The sequence below is a fragment of the Pteropus vampyrus genome, unplaced genomic scaffold, assembly GCF_000151845.1.
Source record: "Pteropus vampyrus isolate Shadow unplaced genomic scaffold, Pvam_2.0 Scaffold356, whole genome shotgun sequence".
NCBI lineage: Eukaryota > Metazoa > Chordata > Mammalia > Chiroptera > Pteropodidae > Pteropus > Pteropus vampyrus.
Window position 1 is genome coordinate 698,611 of NW_011889137.1, and position 5,871 is coordinate 704,481.

Below are 5,871 nucleotides of genomic sequence, written 5' to 3' on the forward strand. Positions count from 1 at the left end.
CTGCTGACCAACGGGTGTTTCGAACAAATCTTCCCACACCCGGTTTTGTCCCCATGTTCGCAGCCTCAGCCTCGCCCACAGCGGGCCATCCTGACCAAGGGCTCTTCGCATCGAGCATGCATCTGTGCCTCCCCTCCTGTCGTCCGGGCCACTGGGGCTCCTCTGCCCTCAGGGCGGAGACAGAAAGCCCAGGACGACGGACCCAAAAGCAGCCATGGAAATTCTGCCAGACCTCAACCAGATGAAACTTAGAAAAAGGAATAAGAGGTAGAATGCCCAATCGAAATGAGATTTCAGAGAAACAAGTAAGTTCCTAGTATATGCATGGCCCACGGCGTGTACTTGTACTGAAGCATTAACCGCTTAACTGAAACTCAGCCTGGAGGGGCGTCCTGATCTTATGTGTCACCTCTCGTCCAACCACCTCAGTTAAAGGTGGGGGCACAATGATGGCAGATGTTGACAAGACCCCAAAGATTCCCTGGAGTCTGACCATCCGGTTTCAGCCTCGCGCTCTCCCTCTGCGCCATGCGTGCACTGTCGCCAGCAAGTGTTGGCCGGAGGCCGGGATTCCTAGGGCCCAGGAGAGCGGGTCCCCTGCCCTGCGCTTCAGGTCTGTGGGTGGGGAGTGAGACCACGCCCTGTAGTCTGAACTCTGAGAGTCTGGAAACCGCTCCTCCCACCTGCCCCAGAGAGCGTCCCTGTGAGGGCTCTGTCCCCAGGCCGCAGCCACCCCCTGCCTCCCTACCCCCTGCACCCACAGACAGCACTCCCCTACCGTCTCCCCCTCCTCTCCCTCCCTCAGAGCTCACCAACATCCTCTGTGACACTCTGGAATCAGAAACAGCAAAGCTTCGGTTAAACATGCCTGCCGGGGGCAAGGAAGACGGCCAGTCGTCTCTGGAGCAGGGCGGCTCCTCGAGTGACAGGGGCGCTGGCGGCAACTCACCATTTAAGTCCATTCTTCTGTGCGCCCCTGTCTCTTGGCGGGCTGGGAACCCCACTGCGGCTCCTCTGTGGGTGCACGAAAGTCTTTGGTGAGGGATGTTTCAGGAGGTGGATGAGGACAGACATGTGTCTCGGGCACACACAGACGTGTGTGCACCTGTACATAAGCAAAAAGGCCAGCTTCGCTCATCACACCCTGTTCCTCACCGTAAACACCTCACATCCGAAGAAACTGCTGTCACCTGGCGGAAGGCAGCCAGGGTGATAAAGTCAGCCTGGGAGCCAGTTGGCACCTCCTCTGACACACTGGCCTAGAGAGACCCCAGAGGCACGGCTGGGGACAGAGGTGTATGGAGTGGCAAGCTGTGGGGGTCTAGGGTTCTCTCGCCTGTGGGGCAAAAAAGAGGGCGAGAAGGAAAAGGAGCTCTGTGTTCGGGGGCAGTGGGAGCCGAACGCGTCCGCAGCCCGGCCGCTCGCGCCTGCGTCCCTGCCGTGGAGCGCGGGCTGCGGGGCGCAGCGCTGATCAGTCACCACGACGAGCTGTGGTCAGATGGCGGGGCGCTCCTGGGCACGGTGGCAGGGGAGGGGCGGCAACGGTTTCCCAAGGCGGGTTGGCGTGGCCAGTCACCTGCGGCCGGACACAGAGACGGTTCAGCGGTGGCAAGAGAGGGGCCGGTGGGCTCGAGAGAGGACAGAGTGTCCTCTCTTCCCTCACTGCCTGTGGGAGTAGGAGCGGGATTTTGTCCTGACGTGCGAAGGGCTTTTTATGCCAACAACTGCCCCTGGCTTAGAGACACGGAAGCCAAGACCCCGGGAGAGACGCGCGTGCTCGCCGCCGGCCGCGGGGCCCTGGGCGCTGGCCAGTCCCGCGCTCCCCTGCCCGCTTCCCGCACGGCAGCGAGCAGGCACACCCAGGACGCGTGCTCCCCACAGGTGTCGCTCCGTGATGGGACGAGCGGTGGGACTGGCGGAGGACTCCCCGCTCGTGCCAGAGGGGGAGCGACCATGGCCCTTGACTGGCTCTTGCCCCGCTCCAGACTCACTCTGCACGCCTCTTGCTTGAGAAGTGCTGCTGCCCACCAGGCACGGTCCAGACTGGCTGGTGCCTGCGGTGCCACTGGGCCAAGTCTCAGGCTGCGCGTGGGTGCGCATGGGTGTGAGCGTGCACGCGCATCTGCGCTGCACACAGGTGGACACGTGGCGCGCCCCGCATGCCTTCGAGGAGAGCATTGCAGAGTGCGCTTGGCCATGAATTTTTGATCCGCTGCTCTATGCCATTAGCAGGTAATGAATATTGGTGAATGTCGCTGTAACTGAGGGATCAGTCCGCGGCAGCGATGCCGTCCATCAGGGCTTCAGAGAGGAAGGTTCCCGCGCAGTGCGTTCGCAGGGAGGAGATGTATGTGTGCAGGCGGTGGAAGCGGAAGCGGGTGTTAAGTGGTTGGAAAGCCTCCAGCAGGAGGTGGGGAACGCTGCGGGGCAGCGCTGTTGGTGGGTGTACAAAAGCCCCCTCTCCCGGGGGGAGGGGGCTCTGATGGCACAGGGACAGGCGGCTGTGTCCTTCTTTGACCTATCGAGGACGGTGCAAGACCTCGGAGGGACAGTCATGGGCCTGAGTGGGTCTGGGCTGGCAGCTGCCCTTCCCCGTGAGCGAGGGCAGGAAGGTGGGCGCGGTGGTCCCAGCAAATGTGCGGGGGCGGAGTGTGAAGGTTGCCACTGATGAAGCAGGGAATGGTAGCACGTGAGACAACCCCACAGGAGGACAAATCAATCCCCCCAAATGCAAGAGCTCCCGCTGAGAGACAGGTGCCTGTGGGTCTAAGGCCGTCGTGAGGCCGCAGCAGGCAGCAGGGTGCTCGGGTGTGAGGGCGGGGCCTTTTCAGCGGAGACCCCCTCACAGCGCGTGACTGCAGGCACAGTAGCTGAGTCCCAGTTCCAGAGGGAGTCAGATGACGGGGGACCAGGGAGGGGGAGTGCACGTAGCAGGACACTTTATGTGCAGGCGATAGGGACTTGGCGTGAAGGGAATTAATTCACCAATACCCTTAACGAGAAAGGGCGGCAGCAGGTGTTGCCTGCGGTTCCACTGCCTCAGGGCTGCGGCAGGTCCTCAGTCCAGCCCTGCCCCGCTCCCAGCTCTGCTCACAGGAGGGCTGCAGCATCCCCGACATCTGCACCCACCCTCAAGCGTAGCCTGGCAAGAGTGAGACCTCTGACCCGCAAGTGTCCCTAGACAATGTGTTGGCATCTCATGGGCTCTAACTGGGTCACGTGTATGATTCTGAGGTCATCACTGTGAGCAGATGCATGCGAACTGCTGGTTGCCTGGTGGTGTCATGATCCACCTCTGAGCCGGGCATGGGGCAGCCTGATGACAAGGGCCAAGGGCGCCGGACGAGGGAGTTTCTAAGAGCAAACTGGACAACTGGGCTACTATGTCCAGGTAAAGGGTGATGGATGCAGAGGAGAAAGAGCCTGGAGGATTTCCGCCCCATGGCAAAGCGTTTCCCATCCAGGACGGTCTCCAAAGCCCCTTTCAGCTCTGTCCCTGACTCCTGTCAGCTCCAAGGGAAAAGGCACAAGAACGTTAGCGAAGGTGGCTACGTTGTACTTCAAAGTCCTATTACAAAGTCGTTCTTAAGATAAAATTAAAAAATTACAAAGGCAGCGGGTCTCTCCCAGGCTCTAGGAAACATGGCCCCTTGTTCTGTGGGGGGAAGGCTGATGGACCACCAGTGCATTGTGGGGGTGGTTTGATGGCACTTTTTTCACCTCATGGACTGTGAGCGAGACCGATTTGCCAGCGCGTTGGGGATCACACTGCGCAGAGCACGCTGAGCAGGATGGACGTGGTGAGCGAGCTGCCTGCTGTCCGCCGTCATCCAGGAGGGCCGCAGTCGCACCGAAGGGGCCTTTTCACCTCGGCCTACCCAGTGGCCCCTGGTGGCTGGAGGGGTCTCGTGTGCTGCCACTTCTCTCTGCAGACACTCTGCTGGGTGCTGGCCACACAGCAGTGCACCTTGTCCTCCTGCGGCTTGTAGTCCACCCGCCACCAGTCAATAATTCCCCCCACGTGTGATGACTGAGGAGCACTGCCCTCCTGTGTCAGGGGGACCTACTTTGAATGCAGGGTGGGCGACGTTCTCCTTCGGTGGCGTGGTGCAGACAGTGACGGGGAGGGGGGTGGACGAGCAGGCAGAAGCGGAACCTAAGTCTGGGGTCAGGGTCGTACCCTGAACTCACCCCAGCAGTGACAGAAAACCAGAGAAAACATTCATCTTTTTGTACCTGTTTTTTCAGAAGGGGAGTGACTTGGTCAGCGGCATTTTCAAAAAGATATTGCAGGGAGAAATATAACCTGGTTTTCATTTCAGAAGCTCACTCTGGCTGCTGGGTTGCAGGGGGGCCGGAAAAGGGGTCGGACAGCCAGCAGCTGAGAGAGGGACGGGGGAGGGGATCGCAGACCGCGCCTCTGCTGAGGGACTTCTGTCCACAGCGTAGGAAAAACAGCTCGACTCTGATAGTGGGAATATCACCCAATTAAAAAATGGGCAAAGGATTCAAATAGACGTTTCTCCAACAAAGACACATAAATGATCAATAAACACATGGAAAGATGCTCAGTGCCATCAGCCGTTAGGGAAATGCAAACCCAAACTGCAGTAGACACCACTGTGCACTCGGCCCTGCCTCGGACCCCCTCGGACCCCCTCTGTGACTTGGGGAACCCGGAGAGCACTCTGGGCTCCCTAGAGCATCGCGAGCGGTACAGAGCCCCCCACCTTTCCAGCTCCATGTCTGTCCCTCCCCCATGACAGCATCCCATCAGTTTCTCTGTGGAGTTCTGAGTGCTTCTCCCTCTGGACTTGACTCTGCACATCCACTGTGGAGAGACCCAGGCGATGTCTCCCCAATTAAGCGCCGTCCTGTGCCCTGGCCCCCAGGCAGCCCTGTGCTGACATCACCCACCGGCTCTGGCTGCAGGATCGCTGCCGTTTCTTTGGGTTTCCCCACTGGCCTGGGCACCCCTGGAGCTGCGTTCCTCCCGGAGGCTGCGGGTGGTCAGGGGGACTGGCCGAGTCCACAGCCTGCACACTGCATGTCCGGGGTCTCCTCCCGGGGACCCCCGAGGCCCTCAAGCGCTGCCAGCGGTGGGACGGGCTTCAGTATGAGCTGGACACTTTCTAGAGGTCGGGTGGAGAAGCCATGAGGGGCAGATGCGTGGCCAGGGTTAGACTCACTGGGGACAGAGGGACCTAGAACAGAACAACTGACCAAGAAACAGGAGCCAGAGTATGAGGGGGAAGACCTCAAGCCCTTGGGGTGCGTCTTCTGGGAGGGAGGAGAGGGCCGGGCACAGCGGAAGAGCAGTCCCGTCACACCCATGTGCATTGTCACGGGCAGGAGGTGGTTCTGCCTCCTGTAGGACCCGCAGGAGACAAAGGCCGAAAGCTAAGCTCTCGAGCGCGTGGCTTCGTTAGGGACCCCGTGGCTGTCCACCTAACCATGGACCGCCTCGCACGCACACCGAGGGTTTCCCGAGCAGCTGCCTTCCCGTTCTCCAAGACACAGCTCCACCGCGGCTTCCTCATGCCCCCCAGCAAGCTTAGGGGGCCGCGCCCCTGCTGCTCAGCCGCCCCTTCAGCCTGCGCTTCCTCTGGGCCTTGGCCACAGTTCATCCCTAGACTGGGAGCTGCTGAGATTCGGGGATGACACCTCATTTCACTGTGCCGCCCCAGCCTGGCATGGCGGGTGCCCCACACATACCTGTGCCATCACTGCCACATCGGGCCTGCAAGGCAGACACCGCGTACGTGGCACCGAGGCCGCATAGCTGTGTCTGGCAGAGCAGGGACCTGCCTTCTGGGTGTCCTGGTGCTTGTGCACACAGCGCCTTTGACGGACTTAATGTTTGGGGACAAA